The 22,643-nt window shown below is 49.7% G+C and overlaps 1 protein-coding gene across 1 annotated transcript in view; it reads right to left on the bottom strand.

The window, feature by feature from the left end:
* Positions 1–22,643, bottom strand: part of HIVEP3 (human immunodeficiency virus type I enhancer binding protein 3) — a 289,763-nt gene that overhangs the window by 128,721 nt on the left and 138,399 nt on the right. Inside the window, exon 3 of the mRNA XM_027694016.1 lies at positions 21,354–21,434. The gene's annotated coding sequence lies outside the window, so the exon portion shown is untranslated. The remainder of the gene's footprint in view (positions 1–21,353; positions 21,435–22,643) is intronic.

The following is a 22,643-nucleotide window of genomic DNA, read 5'->3' as shown; positions in this document are numbered from 1 at the left end:
TCCTTTCCTTTCCTTTCCTTTCCTTTCCTTTCCTTTCCTTTCCTTTCTTTGCCTTGCCTTGCCTTGCCTCCCCTTCACTTCCCTTCCCAAACCTTCCCAAACCTTCCCAAACCCTCCCAAACTTTCTCTTCCCAAACCTTCCCTATTAATTTAAAAATCATTTCCAGCATCCCTGGGGATCCAGAGGCAGCTTCCAAGGGTTTTGTGAGTTGTTAACTAAGGAAATCAAACACAGCACCTGGAAGCTTCAATTTCCTCTGGAAATGACTGTACCCCCTGTAAAAAATGTAGGATTTAGACATTAAAAAAAAAAAAAGCTTGGAAACCACTGACATTGACCCAAAGAGGGTAAACAACCCCAAAACCACATCAACACTCCTGGAACAAGGAATTCCAGAGCAGGTTCCCATCCACCAGGGTGGGGGTCTACACAGAGTGAGCATTAATTTAAAATTAAATAAGCCTTTTACCATGTATTTCAAATTACAGGGACACATAGGTGTCATCTCCCGTCAAAAATAGCACAAAAATAAAATTGCATTTCGCTTTTAGGAAGTTAAATGGTCCCAAACTGCCCTTGTGGTCTCCTGGATCAGGGGGTTTGATTCTACCTGGGAGAGCTCCCAAGTCCCTCTGGAAATTGCTCCTCTCAAACATCCTAAATGTCTGTTCCTAAAAGCAGCCACTGATCCCTGAGCCATCTCCTGTTTGCCAGTACCATATGTGTGTGTGTATATATATATATATACATATATATATATAAATTCCAGAAATATTTGTCAGCCTTTAAGCCAAAAGATGCCATAGAAATAGCCACCAAAATTCAGTTGTTCTGCCCAAAACCTGTTTCTCCTTGATTTCCACCCTGACAACACTTTTCAAGTAATCCCAGTAATTCCTGACTGTGAAATTATCAACTGTCCCATGCAAATATGCATTTTCCCTAAAATATGGGTCAAATCTGCCTTAAAGGATCCCCTCATCCCATAGATCAGGAGTGTCCATGGATCAGGGATTTCCATGGATCAGGGATGTCCATGGATCAGGGATGTCCATGGATCAGGATTGTCCATGGATCAGGGATTGTCCATGGATCAGGGGTGTCCCCAGCTGTTGGGAAGAGCAATGTGTCCATCCCTGAGCCAGCCCAGGGAATGTGGTGCCTCAGGGGCTGTTGGACCCCATGTGAACCCACCTTGGCCGGGTGAGCCGGGATATGTGGGATCCATCCTCAGGGAGCACAACAGGCTTGGAGTTCTGGGATGAGCTGCAGGTTTAAAATCACACATCCCCAACCACCAACAGCTGGCTGTGGATGCTCCCCTGGCAGGGTGTGATCCTGGCTGTGCCTCAGGGGATCCCCCTGTGCCCACATCAGTGGGGACCACCGGGATTGACCCAAGTGCTGCCACCACTTGGATTGAGAGGAAACCGAGAGGAGGGGCCTGGATTTGAGGCCATGGGAGGACACTGAGGGCACTTGGTGTGTTCAGCTGGAGCAGAGGAGACTGAGGGGAGACCTCAGTGCAGTTCCAACTGCCTGGGCAGGGGCAGAGGAGGGGCAGGGACTGAGCTCTGCTCTGGGGGGAGCAGGGACAGCAGCCAGGGAACGGCTGGAGCTGTGTCAGGGCAGGCTCAGGTTGGATCTCAGGCAAAGGTTCTTCCCCCAGAGGCTGGTTGGGCACTGCCCAGGCTCCCCAGGGCAGTGGGCACAGCCCCAAGGCTGCCAGAGCTCCAGGAGGGTTTGGCTGATCCTCTGGGGCACAGGGGGTGACTCTTGGGGCTGGGCCTGTGCAGGGCTGAGGGTTGGACTCCATGATCCTTGGGGGTCCCTTCCAGCTCAGCATGTCCTGAGATTCTGTGCAAACCCCAAGCAAAGCTGCTCCTTCCACCCTTCCAGGGCAGGGAATCCACAGCCCCACCCTGGAGCAGAGGCCGAGCAGGAGATGGCAGCGTGGGCAGGGTGCCCTGCCAGGACCTTTGGCCCAGCTCTCGCTGCTCCTGTCACACTCAGCTCTCAGGTTTCCCTGCCCGACGTCCCTGCCTGGCACAGGAGCACAGGGGGAATTCCAGGAACGGCTCCACCATTCCAGGGTTTGTTCCTTTGCTCCAGCTGAACTGACAGGTTGGATTCCTGTTTCTAAATATTCCCCCGGGCCACCCAGGCTGTTGGACCCAGACTCCTTCAGTGCCATTGGGGTGGACACACAAACACAGGGAAGTTTTCCCAACAATTTGCCCGTTCATCTTCATTGGAGTAATTCTGAGGTTGAGTTTGGCCCCAGATTCGTGGGGGTATTTAAATAGGACAGTTTATGCTGCACATGGCCACGAAAGAAGTAAAATAGTGAATAATATGAGAAAAACTGAGTAAATCATCCTTGTTACCCGATTAATCCCAGTTAAGGCACACAGATTAATGTGCAGTTAGAAATGGGGCCGTATCCAGAGATGGATCAGTACAAGTCCTGGATGGGGCTGGGAAATGCCAATTCTTACTTTTTCTAGGGGCAAAACACTCCTGTATCCCCTAAAACTGCCTCTCTGCTTGGACCTAAGGATAAACACACAGCTTTTAATACAGTTCTCCCAAATGCAATAAATTGAGCAGCAATTAGGAAGTCCTCAATCTCTTAAGACAGTGATATCAGCAGGGCCTGCTTGGACTGGAATCCACAAATCCCCCAGTTCTGTGAAGCCAGGTAATAACACACCAGTGGATTTCCTTGGAAGAATTATTTCCCATGGTGAGAGCTCGACCAGAAGCTTCTGCTGCTCTTTGCATTAATTACATTAAATTCCCTCCCTTCTGCTTCTCACTTGCAGCATTTTGCCAGCTCAGATTGTTTCTTTCATGTCAGAATTAGCCACAGGGAACCAAAATAGTTTTATTAGTGGACTATGTCCCTTCACCAAACATCCTCAGGAGTTTTGCATTAGAGGCCAAACCCACCAGGACCTGGGGTGGGGACATGAGGGGCTGTTTTTGGCCACTAAGAGCAGCATCTTTTGATGGAAGCTCAAGGGAGCAGCCTAAACACACCATAAAAGGGGAGGGGGAGATGCATTATTCAGGCAACAACCATAATTTTATAGTTAAGAGTCATCTGAGAGGGTTTTTTTTTCATTTTAAAGCAAGGGTTTCAGTTCTTTGATGTATAAGAAAATGCACTCGGCACAGCTTCTCCAAATTTGCAGCATTTGTTCTGTAAGGGTAGAAATATGCAGTCACTGAATAATAATGTCAGAAGTGGTGCAAAGCTGGTTCCTGCAGCAAGTTTGTCTCTGTCCCAAGCAACCTCACAGCAGAGTAATGGCTCTGAAATACTCTGTGCAAAGGTAAAATTCAACAAAGTCTTTACACTAGGAAAATTAGAATTAAGGGAAATTGTGAAGACTGCTGTACCCAACCAACGTGGCCTCCTGCATTGCACTGGTGCCTGAGGGACCATCTCTGGAGCAGAGTTATGAGCAAGAATCAACAATCTCAGAATCATGGAATGGTTTGGGTTGGAAGGGACCTTAAAGCTCATCCAGTCCCACTCCCTGCCATGGGCAGGGACACCTTCCACCAGCCCAGGTTGCTCCAAGCCCCGTCCAACCTGGCCTTGGACACTTCCAGGAATCCAGGGGCAGCCACAGCTTCTCTGGGCAACCTGTACCAGGGACTCCCCACCCTCACAGGGAACAATTTCTTCCTAATATCCCATCTAAACCCACTCTCTTTCAATTTAAACCCACTCCTCTTGTCCTGTCACTCCAGGCTCCTGTCAATAGTCTCTCCCCACCTTTCCTGTAAGTTCCTTTCAGGTCCTGGAAGGTCACCATTAGGTCACCCCGGGGTGAACAATCCCAGTTCTCCCAGCCTTTCCTCCCAGCAGAGCTTCTCCATCCCTTGGATCCTCTTGGTGCCTCCTCTGGACTCTCTCCAGCAGCTCCATGTCCTCCCTGTGCTGTTCCCAGGGCTGGAGCAGCTCTGCAGGGGGGTCTCACCTGAGGGGGCAGAGGGGCAGAATCCCCCCCTCCTGGGCTGCCCTGCTGAGGAAACATCCTCAAGCTGTGCCAGGGGAGGTTTATATTAGATATTAGGAAAAATTCCCTCATGGAGAGGGTTGTCAGGCACTGGCCCAGGCTGCCCAGGGAGGTGGGGGAGTCCCCATCCCTGGAAGGGTTTGGAACATGGGTGGGTGAGGGACATGGGTTAGAGGTGAACATGGCTGGGGGTTGAACTGGATGATCTTAGAGGGCTTTTCCAACCTTAAGGATTCTGGGATTCTCTTTACTGTGGCCTGGAACCCACTAAGGGCTGAAGTGCCAGGGCAGGGACAGCAGAGTGTGGCAGCAGCTCCCACGGCTCACTTGCCTGTGGAAAACTTTGTGGCTCCTCGGTAGTTTGAACACTCCAAGCCCCCCAGCAGTTCCTCCTTGTCTGGCACTCCTCCTGCTCCTCCAAAGCACAAAGGAAGCCTTTGAAATCCAGAGCAGAAGGGGCTGAGGGGCTTTAACCCTGCACACCTTTCCCCAATCTGCTGTTCTTGGCAGCACAAGCTGCTAAGCTATTGCTAATAAAAATATATTAATGCCTGTCCTCTGCACTTGCTTCCTGCCTGGAATTTCTCTCACCCAACTTCGGGTTTCTACAAAGCAAATACCTTCACGCCTCCTTTTATGGAGGAAGTCCTCGAGTTGATTCACTTGGTTGCAAGATACACATCTAAAGTAGGTGAATCATGTCCTGGAACATTTTTTTTCCCCTCTGCTGACTGCAAAGGGAGAGTGGATGAATTCTCAGCTGGAGAGAGATAAGAGGAGTCCCAACCCTGCTCTCACACTGCCCCGAAACTCTGGTCCCGTGCTCTCAACAGGATGTGTGGAGGTGAGGGCATGAGGGTGCATTATTTTGCACCTCATCACACCACCAGAAATGTCACCTGACCACCCTCACTGTGGTTATTTATGTTATTCATACCTTTGGTACATTGTTCACTAATGGACATCATACCGAGAAAAACCCCAAATATCTTAAACAAGGAAATTCATCACAAAGCCCCTTCCAGATGCAACGTGGTAACTTAGGAAATTAGGGAGTTAAGACTTCAGGTCGCATACAAAAATAAATTCAAACAGGCACAGGTGAAATGAAGGTATCAAGGACCTCCTCACTGCAGCACATCTCAAAAATCACAGGAAATCTTCAATCACCCCTGCAGTGTTTGTGGTTCCAGAAGCTGAGCTGCCATTCCTGGTCAAAGGTCTGTTCTCCAGACATGGCCAGAAGGTTCTGCCATCCAACTGCACCCAAGAGGACACAGCAAGGGAGGAGAAGGACAGGCCTGTTCCACTGGTTGGTTGAACTTCATCAGTGCCAGGATGAAAACCCAAAAATGAGTTTGCACAAAGACAGAAAAATAGCTACAAAGTGCTTGGGACACTCTGAAGTCTTTGTGCAACCAGGAATTAGTTGACATGGACAAGTAGCCAAGACCTACAACCTGACTGGGGCTGGAGGTGAAGGTAAGCTCCACTGAACCCCTCTGAGCTGTGCTGGGGCTACTCTGACCCTCAGAGGTGGATGTGACCCCCCTGAGAAGGGCTGGTCCACCCAGAACAGCCCCAGGGACTGGGCAGGACCATTCCAGTTTAGCCAAGAGTTGGCTGAAGTCCTTCCAGACTTGGGTTGGACACTTGTGATGCAAACAGTCCACAGGGAAGATCCCAGCTCTCTTAATACAACTGTTTATTGGGGGGTTTAATCTGTCTATCCTGTAAAAAACATGGCCTTGCATCTTGTGAAGGGCTAAAGGAGTTTTCACAACCACCCTGAGAAACTTACTTTCCACAGAAAGTTATTTTTCCCTGATTTTTATTTTTTTCCTGCTGTCCTATTTCTCTCTCCCACATTCAGGGTCACAGAAGCAGCTGAAAGAACGTGATGGATTTGCCACAGAGGTGGTGTGGGGATTTATTCCTGAAAAACACAACGTGGCACCAGTCTAGGGAACAAGAATGGAGATTTCTGGGAATGCAGAGAACGGCACTGAAACTCCATTAAACTGAGACCCAGCCCTTGGCATGGGGATGACCTGGGCTCCTGACCAACCAGTACACACCAGTACACACCAGTACACACCAGTACACACCAGTCCTGCAAGCCAGCACCCCCTGGGCAAAGGAAAGGACCAAAGACAGGAGTTGCTGTGCCTTCAGAGCCTCCTGCTCAGAGCAGGGGCTGGGAGAGGAGGGTATGGAAGGGTCACCTGGGTTTGTATCCACAGCACGGATGCTGCAGACAGCTTTTCTCTCTGTGTGTGTGCACAGATGAGTTATTTCATGGATTTGGCTGCTCTGCCTTGGGATGCAATTAAGATCTTTCCCATTTTTTAATGTGAAAAATGAAATCAGGAGGAAGAACCTGCCTTGAGTTAATTTGCTGTTTAAAGTGTTCAGCTACAAAGAGGGAAGCTCAGGTGAGACCTGGTTTTCTCCATCCAGGTGAGCCTCCTAATAAATTGGTGGGTCTGGGATGGATCATAACCCACATCTGTGTTATGTAAACAATGAATTATTAGATGGAGAAAAAAATCCACTGGGTTTTTCCCTGTGTTGAAACCAGGCTGTCCCACACGCAGGACCGGCTGAGCTGGACTCTGCAGGGACTCCCTGGGAACCTCTGCCATGGATTTCTTTCCAGATCTGAGAAAATCATGGTCAGAATTGGATTATTCCTGCACAAAGTCTGTGTGGATCCCAATGTTCCTGTTCCCTGAGCAGAGCACAGCCCTGTTCCTGCTCTGGGAACACCTCACGTGTCCCAGTGTGGGGACAGGGGGGCTGTGCTGCTCCTCACCTCACAGAGCACAGTGTCCTGCCCTACATTTTCTCCGTGTGAAAATGCAAACTTTCCAAACTGTGATCATTTTAAAAATAATTTCATGTTTAGAACTGCTCCAAGTTCATTCTCCAGCACAGCTTTATGTCAGGGGTGTGAAATCAGGCAACGGATTATCTTTGGTTATTTTATTGAGCAGAGAAAGAAATTAAATACTCTGTAGTCCTCTTTTTCTCTAAACCTCTTCTGTCATATGAGGTAAGAAGGACAAATCCAGATGCTTTGTTTTAGTTTAGATAGAAAAGCATTTTCTGCATCTGTGCCAAAGGCAAATCTTGGGCCTCACAGCACTGGGTGATGCTTCACCCATTTGCTGCTACCCCAGCTCTTGTGAGCTCAGGGCTGGTGTATCCACACCCACCCTGATCATTCTGGAGGATGAAGCTTTTAAAACTTGTCAGGTTTCCCATTATAACTCCCCTAAACAGCACTACCCAATATGAAAGAGCTGCAGCCCCTTAGAGACCCCAACGGAGGAAAAAAACCAGCAAAGCCTAAATTCAAAATCAAAGCTTCGAGCTCAGGGGGTCTGGAGGAGAAACACAGAGAGGCAGAGCTGCCTGAAAAAGTGTGTTTGAGCTGTCAGGCCCAGATGGTGGCAAATAAAAGGGTCCATTTCTGGGGGAATGTTTCTGATGATTTATTTCTGGATGCAGGGAGACAGGACAGGCACACAGAGCATTTCAAGGGCTGCTGTAAATCAGGTTGTCATTTTTCCTGTCTTCCAAAGAGAATCCCAGAGAGGTTAATTTAAACAGGGAGGTATCTTTCCCACTCTCCATTCCCCCTCTCCCCCTGGCTCTGTGGCAGCAGCTGTGTTAGTGCTTCCCTGTGAGGCAGGAGAACAGCAAAAGCTCCTGCTGGAGCTCAGCCAAGCTCTGTGCTGGGTATCAGCAGAAGATGGGGAAAATCTTGGAGCTTTAGGTGATGTCCAGATGTTTCTGCATCTGCTTTGGCATCTTTGCCTGGCTTTGTGTGTGCATTCAGATGTGCTCTGAGCTGCTGAGCCCTGCAGATGCCTAAACTTGAGCAGATGCTGTGGAGCACCTAAAATACCCCTGGGGGCTCAGGTTCAGGCACCCACCCTGCTCAGAAATGCCCCAAGCTTAGGGCCTGGACTCTCAGCTCAGCTCTAATCTACATCCTGATCCAAAGGGAAGGCTTGAACACCACCCTCCACAAAAGCAGCCCCCAAATTCAGCAGGAAGCCCTAAAGCTGCTCCCTGCTCTGAGAGAAGCCGTGTGTGAGAACTTCACCTCCGTCCCAGGGGGAGATTTGTGGTGTTCTCTGCACACAAACAGAATGTTAAGGGGTTGGAATGGACCTTAAAGATATTATCCCAACACCCCTCTCATGGGCAGGGACACCTCCCACTAGACCAGGTTGCTCAAGGCTTTATCAAAGCTGGCTTTGAACACTTCCAGGGATGGGGCAGCCACGACCTCCCTGGGCAACCTGGGCCAGTGTGTGACAGTCTTGGACTGGAGGTTTGCTGTTTCCCTCAGATACCTGTTCCTGCTCTCCTCAGCTTCCAGGAGGAAAGCTGGGACACATCTCCTTTTGGTGGAGACTGATGTGCAAGGCTGTGCCAAAACATGGCCAGGACTGTCCTGGCCACTTCTGGGGGCTCTATTAGGTCACACACCTCATTTTACCCACAACAGAGAGCAGAGAGGTCGTGGCAGGCAGGGGAACCAAATCTCCCCCTGCCCAGCTCCTCCCAGGGCATCCCAGGAGCCACCAGCCCATCCCAGGCCCATCTCCACAAGCTCAGAGGAGCACAGGACAAAATGGACACAGGTGGAGACCCAAATGATGGGTTCAGAGGAAGGGCCACCCTGCCTGGCTCCTGCCAGGGCTGTCCCAGCAGAGCTGCAGCCCCAGGGCACAGTTGGGAAAGCCCTGAGCTGAGTCAAGTGGAGCCCTGTGGGATTGGGGGGGGTGGGACACCCAGGAGTCAGGGCAAGGGCATTTGGGGATTGCACAACACTTCCAATGGGATGTTCAGGGCAGGAACCACAGCTGGGGAAGGGAGGGAGCAGGATGGTTTGGGGAGGAACATATGTGGTCAAACAGAGGGATGAGGAGATAAAAAGGCCCATCCCTGGGTAAACAGTGCTGGTCACTGTTCTCATCCAGCTCTGCCCCGTGAGTGCAGCCTGTCCTGTCTTCCATTAAACCTCATTTCTAACTCTCTTCCTGGCTGAGGGACCCTGCTCTGGGTGTCTGTGTGTCTGGGGGCTGGGTGGGACTGGGCCCAGGGCTTGGGGTGGGTTCATTAGCAAAGATCAAGCTGGACTAGACAGCAGGTAGTGAAGTTGGTGGGAGCCCCAGGGTCACTGCAGCTCAGACCACTGGGGGGAAAAAGGGTCCCAGAGGGACTGGGGTGTCCTGGGAGCTGATGGAGAGGGCACTGTGTGCATTGCTGCTTTGTGAGGGGGCTGGTACCAGCAGCTGGGGTTGCTGCAAAAATCAATGGCACCATCAAACGTTGGGGTTTCTTTGGCACATTGTGCTTTTAGGATGGAAAAACTGCTTTGGTACCTCTGTCCCACCCATTGCAACCAACAACTCTGAGAGAGGGACTTAAAAATCACTTCCCTGGTCATTCAGCCAGGAGATCCCAAACCATAATCTCCAGAAAGCTGGACTGTGCCACCAAAGTGCGCTGAGCTTCCCCCCCTGACTCTGCTTATCTGTTTAAAAGACTAGCTTGGAATTTTTTCCTTTTATATATATTATTTTACAGTTTCAATTCAGCAGAGAAAGCTCCTAAAATTTTCCTTCAAGGGCTTAAATCTGAGTAATTACAGGCTGCAGTCACACAGTATATGCTGGCTGCTGGAGCTCCCTTCACTGCCAGAAAAGCAGGTCAATTATAAGCAATGAACCCACATTACCAGGAGAAAAAGCTGGTTTGAATTCTGGTCAATTAGTGCTAAAACTGTCTTGGAAGAGAAAGGTAAATTGAGCTAATGGAGCTCTGCAGTGAGACCTGCAAATCAGCACTGAGCCCTGACAGAAAAGGCTTAATTTCTGGTATGGCACAAATTAATGATGTTTTGGCAGAAAATCAACTTCAAACCTGCAGGATGAAGTTACTGAGGTTCCCCTCTTGTCTCTCCTCACCTCCAGCTTTGGGGCTTGAGTGAGAAAACAACCCCACTTGGGGAGGGTGCTGGAGCACAGAATTAACTTGAAGGATGTTCTGACACACTTTCCCAGCCTGAGGGTCGGGACAAAGTGTGGAAAGCTGGGGTGTGTCAGGATTCCCTGGAATCTTGCCATTCCCAGGACTGCCAAAGCCAGGGAGGAAGAGGAGGAGGAGGAGCAGGTTGCTCAGGTGCTCCTTGGAGAGGGCTGGCTCTCAAATATCCCAGAGACTTGGAGCTGGGAGCTTCGACTCAGGGTTTTGTTGTTGTTTTTTTGTTTTTTTTTAAAAATCCTCTTTTAAATGTAGATATTTGGAAGCGACACAAACTTCAAAGAAAAGCTTTAAAAGAAATCATGAGCTTGAAAACTGTGTTTTCTCCAGCTGGGAAATGTGCACATCACCTCCCAGAGGCCACATCAAGCAGGAAGGGAGAGCCAGGCATCTCCCAAGTTTCCAGCTCTGGATATTCAGGGATTCTGTGACTCTGTTTCAAGGCACACAAAGGTGACCTGCCCTGCCAGGGTTTGTTGTCCAAGATCAGCCAGTGGGATGCAGCAGCACAGCCCAGCCCAGAGGGATGACAGAGAAGGAAAATTGAGTAGGCACTTCCCAGGACATGGAGGAAAAGCAGCAGATGGAAAGCTGAGACTTTACTGTCCCAAACTGACTCCTGCAAAATGTGAACAGAGACTTTGGACAAGGGTCTGGAATGACAGGATAAGGGGAATGGCTTCCCACTGCCAGAGGGCAGGGTTAGATGGGATACTGGGGAGAAATCCTTCCCTGTGAGGGTGGGGAGGCCCTGGCACAGGTTGCCCAGAGAAGCTGTGGCTGCCCCTGAATCCCTGGAAGTGTCCAAGGCCAGGTTGGACGGGGCTTGGAGCAACCTGGGCTATGGAAGGTGTCCCTGCCCATGGCAGGGGGTGGAATGAGATGACCCTGAGTTTTCCTTCCATCCCAAACCACTCCATGACCCTGTGGCTCTGTGACCATGAACTGGCCCCACAGAAGCCATGGACAGGTCACTGCAGCTCATGGATTCACATAAAGCTGATTAAGAAAGAAAGGAATCAAGCAGCAAAGCTCTGCCTGCACACAAAGGGCCAACACAGAGCACCCATTTGGTTAGAAAAGACTCATCCCTTCTCCCTTCTCCCTGAATTTTGCTTGGTTTAACCCCAGCACAGAGTGGGGATTGTGAGAGCCCGGGAACACTCTGAGGTTGCTGGCAGCCACTTTTATTGACCTGCTCCCTCCTCCAGCTTTTCTTAAGGATCTCAGGAGCAAACCAACTGCAGCTCAGACACACAGCCATCCCTGAGCCCCACACCGGGCTGTTTACAGACAAACCCTACAAAAACACCCCCGTGGCTACAAGACTTGACACCTTTTATTTTTTTTTTCCCTTCCGTGACCTTAAACAGCACCAGCACTTCAGAAGTGCCTCAGGTGACCCTGGGCTTATCTCAGCACTCTCTAATCTCCTGGCTGGAGCTGCAGGACCTCCCAAGGATCTCCCAGCTCCGCAGGCACCTCCCCCAGCCCCAGGCAGCAGCACTTCAAAGGCAGGTGCAAATCAGAGCAGAACAGTGACACAAAGGGGGGAAAAAAAGCCTCCTCACCAGGCAGTGTTTGACTTGCACATGTAGGACTGTTTCTGAAGCAGCCTCTCTTTTTTCTCCATCTCACAGAACAGATCCGTGTCTAGTTTTATTAATAATAGACGTGGCTGTCTCTTTTTTAAATGTTATGAAAAATCCACTCAAAGATTTTCCTTGGCAATGAATTCCAGGGCTTAATTATGCACTGTGTTAACAGGCTCAGTGTTTTTAGATGTAAGATCTATCTGTTGGAGGCCACGTGCTCTTGCACTTCCCAAGCAGATTAAATAACAAGCCCAGTGTATCTTTTGTACCTTTGCAGTGTGTCTTTGGTATTGATCGAGGTGTATTGGATTCATTGTCACTGTGATGCATCTTCAAAGTGAGTCACCCCTTGGAAATGCTGCACTGATTTATAGAAATCCTTCACATCCATCTCAATTAATGCCAGCAAACCCAAAACCAGCTGTTGTTCCCCACTCATCTCAGTAATGTTTCCTGCAGAGTTTGGGGGGGAGAAAAATTGAGTTTATGCACTGACGTTGTTCAAACAAATCCCTTCCACTGGTGTTGTGCTGCCCCAACCACCAAATGACAAAATGCTTCCAGCACAACGTTGTCACCCCAGGTCTGCCCGTGTCCAACCTCCAGACAAGGTTTCCCTGTGGTGGAAAAAAACACATGCAGTGGGTTTTACACTGGCAAAGGACAGTCACAGGGAGAGGTTTCCCCATGATGTAACACCCAAAGTTTCTCATCAGCTTGCCCAGAGAAGCTGTGGCTGCCCCAAGATCCCTGGAAGTGTCCAAGGCCAGGTTGGACGGGGCTTGGAGCAACCTGGGCTGGTGGAAGGTGTCCCTGCCCATGGCAGGGGGTGGGACTGGATGAGCTTTAAGGTCCCTCACAACCCAAAAAATTCCATGTATCCCCATCCCCAAGATACAACAACCAGATCTAATATTGATGAATCACAGAATCACAGAATCCTTGAGGTTGGAAAAGACCCTCCCAGCCCATGGATCCCCCCTGTGCCCAGTCCCCACCTTGTCCCCCAGCCCAGAGCACTGAGTGCCACGGCCAGGCCTTCCTGGGACACCTCCAGGGGTGGGAACTCCAAACCTCCCTGGGCAGCCCCTGCCAAGGCCTGACCACTCTTTCCAGCAAGAAATTCCTGCTGATGACCAACCTGACCCTCCCCTGGCACAGCTGGAGGCCGTTCCCTCTCCTCCTGTCCCTTGTTCCCTGGGAGCAGAGCCCGACCCCCCCCGGCTCCCCCCTCCTGTCAGGGGGTTGCAGAGCCAGAAGGTCCCCCCTGAGCCTCCTTTTCTCCAGGCTGAGCCCCCCCAGCTCCCTCAGCTGCTCCTGCTGCTCCAGCCCCTTCCCCAGCTCTGTTCCCTTCCCTGGACACGCTCCAGCCCCTCCATGTCCTTCCTGAACTGAGAGGCCATGAAGATTAAACATGTCACAGATTGCAGATTCACACTTTTAAATGCCACCTGTTGACTTTCCCTGTCCATGCCCAGGTCCATAGGAGCCTCCTGGTTTAAATATTCACACTAGAGAGACTGTATATTTTTTTCTGTACCCAGGACATACATGAAAATGAACCTCCCCACTTCACTGCTGGGAGATGCTGTTTACTCACCTCCTTAATTTTGCTTCTGTGGTATAATGATAAAAATAATAAGAGAAGAAGTAAGAAAACAACCCAGAAAAAAAAGGGATATTTTGTTTATCTGCATCAACATAAAATGGTAAACATTGCTGTTAAAACTTGGGCATCTTTTTGACTTTAAAAGTTATATCATCTTCCAGATTAAATGGTCATATGGGTTTAAAGCAAATCCAAAACATTAAAAATGCTAAGTAGCTCCTTGTCTGGGAGAAGATGTATTTTTTCCTATAAACACCATTAGAATTGAGAATAATCAAACAATATTATAATTGCTTCTATGGCTACAGAATCGAGCACAAGTCTGAACTATAACTCAAAATAACAACGTGTTCTTGAGATGTGTCTTGTTAAAAGGAAAACGTTTCAGGAGCTGAGAGCTCCAGTGTTACATCACCTCCTTTCCCACTTCAGGAATTTCACTGTGTGATCCCATGTTGGTTTAACATACACTTGAAGGGTCACATGGAGGCAAATCCATCCCTTGCACTTCTCATTACGCTGTTTAAATTTACTGAAGAGGATTCAAGATCATTTCAAAAGCTGTGGTGCTTCATTTCTCCATGACTCAAATATTGAAATGCATTAAAAATGCCAGTCCTGGGCCTCCATCAGCTCAAATGTCCCCAGTCCCCCATCAGTCCTCCTTGAAAGCCCATCTAGGCTTGGGTTTGAAAGCCCAGCTGGGTTATCAAACCTCTGGGGTTTGGAACTAGATGATCTTTAGGGTTTCCAGCTCCTGGGAGGTTGGAACTAGATGGACTTTGGGGTTTCCAACTCATGGGAAACCCTGTGAGTCCCAACCCCTGTGAGTCCCAACCCCTGTGAGTTCCAAACCCTGTGAATCCCAACCCCTGTGAGTTCCAACCCCTCATAGAAAACCCTGAGTCCCAACCCCTGGGGTTTGGAACTAGATGATCTTTAGGGTTTCCAGCTCATGGGAAGTTGGAACTAGATGGACTTTAAGGTCCCTCCAACTCAAACCATTCTACGCTTCTGTGATATGAACCGTAAGGAAACCTTTCTCCTCTGAGCCTGACAATCTATAGATGTCCCCCTGCATATTTTAATTATTGCTTTCCTAAAATCTTCAAAGAATAATGGAGCCCTTGAACAAGAGCAAATTGTTCTGGTACAAAATCCACGGATAGACAGAGGATTGTCTCGTTCAAATGCACATGGAAACGCTTTGCAGAACATCCTTGAAAGAAATCCAAGAGAGAAACAATATATCACAAAGCACAATGTATTCCTGAGCATGCTGGGGATAAAGGGCAATTGCTGGGCTGTTGTTAGTTTTTCAAATACATGCCAGTGTATTTAAGTGATTATGGATGAAAGACAATAAAATATGAAGAATGACATTTGAAAAAGAAGCCTGCCTTTGTCTGCTGGCTCTGTTTGGGGATTCTTTGGATAGGATTGCTTTTGTTCTTTTGGGATATATATCTTATGGAGCATAACAACACTTTGCTAACAAATAAATGCTTCAGCCTGAATCTGCTGAATGGATTTCATTTGAAAACTGGAGCCTGTGAACAGCCCAGTGTCAGCCTAGAAAAATCTGAGGGACTTGCAGGTGCAATTCCTCCCTGTGAGGGCGGTGAGGCCCTGGCCCAGGTTGCCCAGAGAAGCTGTGGCTCCCCCTGGATCCCTGGAGGTGTCCAAGGCCAGGTTGGACGGGGCTTGGAGCAACCTGGGCTAGTGGGAGGTGTCCCTGCCCATGGCAGGGGGTGGCACTGGATGGGCTTTAAGGTCCCTTCCCACCCAAACAGTCCTGGGGTTCCACAGTTCTGGAGCCCCTCTGCTCTGGAGCCAGGCTGGGAGAGCTGGGGGGGAGTTCACTTGGGCAGAGAAGGCTCCAGGGAGAGCTGAGAGCCCCTTGCAGGGCCTAAAGGGGCTCCAGGAGAGCTGGAGAGGGACTGGGGACAAGGGATGGACGGACAGCACACAGGGAATGGCTTCCCAGTGCCAGAGGGCAGGGAGAGATGGGATATTGGGAAGGAATTGTTGGCTGGGAGGGTGGGGAGGCCCTGGCCCAGGTTGCCCAGAGAAGCTGTGGCTGCCCCATCTCTGGAAGTGTCCAAGGCCAAGCTCCAGAGATGGACTATCCTAATCTAGGCTACTGGGAGGTGTCCCTGTCCTTGACAGGGGGTGGGACAAGATGATTTTAAGGTCCCTTCCAACCCAAACCATCCATGAACAAGGCAGAGTAAAGGTTTCACCCCAAACCCACACACAAATGTACAACTGAAGCTGTGGGTTTGTTCTCTTCCTGGGTGAATCTCCTCAGGAAAACAGAGATCTGGTCTTTGCTGGATGAGACTCGAAGGCACTTCACTGGCTGAGGGCCAAGAGCACTGTGATTGCAAATGCTAACATGTATTTTGGGATTACTCAGTTTAACTGCTGAGACAAGTTGCCATAATATCATTGAGTTTGTGCTGTAAAACGAAAGCAGAACCTTTCCTTCCCCAAAAGGTGGAATTTGGGATTTCAGAGATGCCCAACGTGAAGTCCAGGCGGGACATGGACCCAGGAAGATCTCACACACGATCAGATCAGTTTTGAGGAACATAATCTCTTGGAACTTTCCTGAGTTAATGCTCATTTTAACTTGGAAACCTCTGGGACAGTTTTGCACAACAGCTTCCCAAGCAGCTCAGTACAGTGTGGAGGGGCATCTTGGGAAAGGACCTAAAAATAGGCCCTCTGGTTACCACAGCAAAGCACCCAAACATGCCCAGAAATATTTCAGTGCAAACAGAACCTGGATTTCACCTTTTTCTGCCCCATCTCCCCGGTCCATGACCTGCCAGGGTGTGTTACAGGCACACAAAATTAAAATCCAACGTCTTTTCTCCTCACTGGGCTCCATCCACCCCTTACACCCACTTTGAACCTTGTTTCCTTGCAGCTGCCTGGGGTTTCAATTCACTCAAACAGGACTTTTTGTAGCTCTGAATGAAAAAAAAAACAACATCAACAGCTTTCTAATTTTGGCTCTGTGAACAGACCTCAGACCTGGGCACTCCCCAGGAGCCCCAGAGAAGGGACATGAAGAGCTGCCCTCCCCTTTTCACAAACCTCCTCAGCCCTGGGAGCTTGGGAAGCTCTGCAAACACCAAAGAAGGTTCTGGATTGCCTTGTGCCCAGGTCACTGCTTGCTGTCAGAGCCAGAGCAGCAGCCAGGGAGCCATTTCTGAGGGGTGCCACAAGAGTGCTGAGTCTGGCTGGACCAGACTTCACCAGAAGAGCAGTTCAGCATCTTCAGCTCCACCTCAGACACGTGACATGTACATTTTCTTAAAATTTCTGCTGCTCCACAGGTGAATTCTGCTCTCTCTGAAGGACCAACCTCAGCCAAGCTGTAGAACTGTCTCTTCTGTATCTCAAGCAGGACTTTGCACTTCTGGGGAATGAGCAGAAAGGACCCAGCTCCAGAAGCCAAGGCCCAAAAGCCTTGTTTTGGATACACTGTCCTCTCCAGCTCATGCCAAGCACAAACCATTGAAATCAAGATGACTCCAGGTGGGAATTGATTTGGGTTTTGCAGATCCTGCAGCCAAGGGGTGAAGGAGCAAGGCTGGAGATTGATGGAGGCACAACCTCCTTCAGGCACTTCTTCAGACAGAGCCCAGAGAATCACAGAATAGTTGAGGTTGAAAAAAGTCAAGTCCAACCATCAACCCAGCACCACCACCTTGTTCAGCACTAAACCATGTCCCCAAGTGCCACATCCACATGAGGGCAGGGTTTAGTGGAAGGTGGAGGTCAGAGCAGAGCTGAAGGTGAGAGCTGCACACATCAAGTTGATTGAGATCCTGGACCACCACCCAAATCCCTGCTGCAAGATGTGTTACATCCACCTATTTATTTTTATTAGAGGGGTTTATTAGCACTGATCCAGTGAGAACTGAGTGATGATCCCTAATGCCACAGCCCTACAGACTCCAAGTCACAGGAGCTGCCAACCTGCTCTTAAAAATGTGTGTTCTGGGCAAAACTCTGCAGGAAGGTGCATGGGAGAGATTCAGCAGGATGAAGCACCAAACAACAATCCAAAATGCTACAAAATCTTACCCCAGAAACTGCTACAAGAAAATTTTCAGTGCTTACTCACTGAGCCTTCACAGAGAATTAACACCAGGCCAGGAAAAACACGGCCTTATCCCGGTAAGAAATCATCCCATGTTTTCATGTGCCACCTGCACACACTGAGCAAATCTACAAGGCCCTAAATATAAACAGACAGCCCTTTCCTGGCTGTTAAAATGAACAACCTCAGCTTGTTCTCTGAGCAAGCCAAAATTACAGCTGCTTGGAGATCAGACACGTTTTGGGGCGGGACACTTTCTGTCCCGTCCCCCTTTCTTTTTACAGTGTTTGTAGTTTTATGAATAAGGCATTGATTGTGCCCAAACCCCAAAGATATCCACCTTGGAGGGAGAGCTAAAATTAGTGTGAAGTATATTCCTGAAGCTGTCAGGAGGAAAGACAGCTCGTGTGGGATGCTGGAGATCCGGCAGGCAAAACAGCATTCCCAAAAAGGCCAGTCCTGTGCTGCACCCCTGGCACACACCCCACATACCCACTTTTATGTCCAGAAAACTTGGTTATTCCTGGAAAGCCTGGCAGAGTTGAGCTGTGCCAGCACACACACACCTGAGCAGGCAGTGTCTGGGAGCAGAGGAAGCTCTGGGGTGGCACCATGTGAGCAAGGACTGTCTTGGATTTCCATTCCACAAGACCCCAAGTCATTTTAAAGGCAATAAATACACAGCTGACATCCCTTTTCATGGAGTAATAGGCAGGTCTGGGTAGAGCATGACACTTTTACCAGCATGGGATCAGGGGAAAAGGAAAAGAAATGTCTTTGTTCCAAAGGATATCAGGGAGTACCTGGACAGAGCGGCCTGGTTTATGATCCCAGAGGGATGGGTCAGTCACCTGGCATGGAAAATTCCAGAGCAACTGGATAAGGAAAGCAGAACCTCCCTGATTGCCCTGTCTGGAGTGAACTCAGTTGTATGTATGTGAGTGCAGGACTCTGGAGCAGAGCAGGCTGAGGGCAGAGCCCAGCGGGGGCTGTAGCTCCTCCCCAGGGGCAGCTCCGATCTCTGCTCTGGGGGAGCAGGGACAGCACCCAGGGAACGGCTGGAGCTGTGTCAGGGCAGGCTCAGGTTGGATCTCAGGCAAAGGTTCTTCCCCCAGAGGCTGGTTGGGCACTGCCCAGGCTCCCCAGGGCAGTGGGCACAGCCCCAAGGCTGCCAGAGCTCCAGGAGGGTTTGGACATCGCTCTGAGGGCCAGGGTGGGATTGTTGGGGTGTCTGTGCAGGGCCAGGGGTTGGATGGATGATCCTTGTGGGTTCACTCCAATTCAGGACATTCAATGGTTCTGTTCTATGACTCTCTATATATCCACACATTAGCAGGTACCTCCAGACATCCTGAGCACCCCTCAGTGCCCCGGCAGCGCTGGCAGAGGCAGCACATGTCACACACACCCCTCCTTCCCCTTCCCAGCCTTTGCTTACATTTCTTCTGGTCTGCTCTGATTCCAAGGTTTAATAAAATTTAATCCCAGCATGTCTCGAATTAATTAATTAGATCTCGTTCCAAGCCACGGTGCCAATTCCTGCAATTCCCCTGGTCCTCAGGCACACTCAGGGATCTGCTGCCTCCAGGAGCAGCCACGGACCAACCCCGGTGTGTGAGCCCAGTCACCACACTGCAGAGGGGATTATTCCAAAGCATTTTGATTTTTCTTGTCCGTGATTTCCCCACTAGAACAACTTCTCTATGTTTAAACAGTGATATCATGACATCAGCCCCACTCACAGCCCTCAGCAGCAGAGTGGGAGCCCAGACCTGCAAATTCAGTCTTTATTCATCAAAATTCATGAGCTGGGATCAACGAGCTACCTGGGACCATCCCAATCCATGTGCTCCAACTCCAGCTCATTTGCCCCCTCCCTGTGCTCTGAGCTTGTTTCCCTCTTCAAATCCTCCTCAGCGAAGGATTTTTTTTATTCCCTGTTGCAAAAGAAATCATAAAACTAATTTTTTTTCTTTTTCCACCGGGAACAAGCTGTGGGAATTCAGGAGAAATGGGGCTGTTTTAACAGGACAAAAGCTTTATTCCCTGTGCTGATCCCCCCTGATAGATGATTTCCAACAAACATGACATGTCAGCGGGTGCTCTGCGGAGCATCCTCACGGTGCTGCAGCTCCACAGCCCTCCCAACATTCTGAGCTGTCTCTGCTCATCTTGTCCCCTGCCACAGCTGAGAGAGGAGCAATCCCAGGTGCTCAGTGGCCTCAGTGACAAGCAGAGCATAAATGAACCGACATGGACCACAGAACAGGAGATATTTCCCTCTGCATCACTGTCTGCTTTGCACCATCTCCATGCAGTGTAATTAATTCTGATCTCAGAAGAGTCTCATCAGTTCTGTCTGCTGCCAGCGTGCTGGGCAGGGCCCCTGATGAAGTGCAGTTGTTTACAAACACGTTAAAGCGTATTTAAACCCATTGTATCTCACTCCAGCTGCCCAAGGACTTTTTACTCAGCTCCTGGACTCGGCCCAAAACTGGAAATGACAGATTGCCAAAAAGGACAGAGACGAGGGGTGGAGGGAGGGGAGGAGGGAGGGATGTGAAGTGGCTAGACAACACAGCACATGAATATATTATCCTGCTGCCTCTGGGAACCGAGGTCAAAGCTGGACCAGGCTGAAGAAACACGTTGCAAGAAACACTGGTGAAACGAAAGGTCGGGGAGATAATAAGCCCTAAGTGCATCCAAGCAAGTGTTTGCTGGTGGAGGCAGCTCAGAGTCACACTGGCTGTGGTTCCCTGTGGTTCCCTGTGATTCCCTGCTGCTCCCAGGGAGCACAACTGTCCCCTCAATTCCCTGTCACTGAGGTGACAAGAACCGGGGCTGTGTCACAGGGAACAGCAGCAGTTGCTCCCCAGGACACTGGGCTGTGCCCCACCACCCTCGTGTTCTTTCTAGGCCAACAGCTTCTCCCCCAGAACAAACTGTGTCTTCTGTAGGTGCAGCACCACCACCTCCCCCAGCCTGACCCCACTGCCAGAGCTTTCCTGGTCTTTCCCTGCTGTGCTGCCCATACAAGACCATTCCATGTTTGACTCGGAAAACAACCCCCAGACATGTGTCTTCAACCTGCTCCTGTGGGATGTGCATCCCTATGGAAAAGCTGCACACTCCAAAGCAGGGAGAAAACCATCCCATTTTCCACTTGAAGCCTGTGCTCATCTGTCTCACCCCAGCCAAGTGTCCTTAAAATCCCCCCTCAACATTGGCATCAGAGCCTGGATTGAGCTTCTTCAACAAGCTGGTGGCCAATGTCCCTGCCCAGGAACACAACACCTTCTTCTGGAGGGTTCTCCAAGAGCTCCATGAACAGTATTTTATTTCCACAAACTTCCCCAAAGTTGGACAAGCAGCATCCCAAAAGAAGGCAAGACTTCCTCAGGAGATGAAGTGACTTCATGAAGGTGGAAAGGGGAAAAGGTAGAGCTGGGAGGGACAGGGGGAGCTGGAAGGGAGGGTGGGATTTGGGAACCTGCTAGTCATGTTGCTCAGCTGCAAGGGGAGAGGCCCAGCAGTAGCTTCTGGTTCTAAATATTTTATGCTAAGCAGCTGCTGGATAAAGAGCCAGAAAGAAAGATGTGACCTCCACCTGCAACCACAGTACCTGCTCCAGAAAATCCCTGCAAACACCTGCACAGGAGCACCTACAGACCAAACCAGAACACACTGGAAGCAGAAATAAAATGAAAAACCAAGATTGGATCCGTTCTTACCCCTCAAAACATCTTTTAAATGCTCAGTCACTACATCTGCTCCAGGAACTGCAAACCCCTGGGGCCGTGTCACCTCCGAGGGGCACAAAACCCATGGAAAGCAAACCTCCAGCACAGCACAGGCAGCACAGGCACAGCCACAAAACCCTGGGGCCACGGGCTCTGTGGTCCCACACACTTCCCAAACCACTGGAGACTCCTACCTGTGGAGAAGCTGCTACAGGTTCATCCTCTGACCCTTGGAGGAGACTCAGGTGTTCATCTGGTGACCTGGGAAAGGGAACCTGGGGGAGAAAACAGGAGACCTGAATGTAATGGGGCAGATTTAAATGTGTCATTATACCCCAGAGACAGTCACATCCCCTCCAAAAATATCCTCTTGATATTTTCTACTTGCTCCCATCAAGACTTTGGGTTTTTTCCTTACTCTCCCTTTCCCTCCTTATCTCCAATCCCTCCTGTCATCATTTTGGGCATTTTTCTCTCTGCTGTCCTCTTCTCATGTGCAATCTGGGCTTGAGAGCAAATGATTTTTGAAGAATATCATTGCAAGGAATTTTCTTCATATGTGAAATAATTCACTTCCAGATATTCAAAGACAAGGCACAGGAGAGTGGCTGGTGATGGCTTTGTGGTTCTCCTAAAATCAGACCCCAAATGCAAACTGGGCCCCATCCTGACTCCTTTAGAGCTGGGAAAGAAAGCTGAGCATGTTCCCAGCCCTGGCCCTGCCCCAGCCCACTGAGGGTGAGCTGCTGTGGTCACAGCTGGGGATGGATCATTCACTCCCCACCTCAGGACTGGTGGGGTTAAATTTTAAAAGAAAAGTCAAAATCGCCCCAGGTTATGGGAATGTATCCAGGAAAAATCATTTTCAAAAGGCTGAGAGTGGTTTGAAGCAGAATCACAGAATCACAGAATTGGAAGGGACCTCAAAGCCCATCTCATTCCACCCCCTGCCATGGGCAGGGACACTTTCCACCAGCCCAGGTTGCTCCAAACCCTGTCCAACCTGGCCTTGGACGCTGCCAGGGATGGGCAGATCATCCATAACACATCCTGAATGCATGGAAAATAAAGCAGAAGGTTGGGCAGCATCAATGAAAGTGTCTGCTGCCCCAGGGGCAGTGGCCCCACGTGTGAGGACACCACAGGGGTGACAGCAGGTGACATCCCCGTGGTGGCCTGGAGCATCCTCAGTGAAGTGCAGCAAGAGGAGCCACTGCAGCCTCAAACCAGCAGCAGGTTTAAATATAATAACAATATAAACATAATAATATATATAATAGATACAACATAATAACAATACAAATAAAATAATATAAAATAACAGCTTTGCTATTGTGTGACTCCTTTTAGATGGAGATTCCTGGGTATTTTGCCATTAATTCTCATCATCTCCCACAGGTGAGTGAGGGATGAGCCCATTTCACTGGTGTGGATGCTGAGGCAGGGAGGGCTGGAACTTCCCAAACCACACTGGACAGGGCTGC

The sequence above is a fragment of the Neopelma chrysocephalum genome, unplaced genomic scaffold (genome assembly GCF_003984885.1).
Source record: "Neopelma chrysocephalum unplaced genomic scaffold, ASM398488v2 Primary Assembly neopelma1_95b, whole genome shotgun sequence".
NCBI lineage: Eukaryota > Metazoa > Chordata > Aves > Passeriformes > Pipridae > Neopelma > Neopelma chrysocephalum.
Note: the sequence above shows the minus strand (reverse complement) of the source record. Positions and strands in the feature narration are given on the sequence as shown.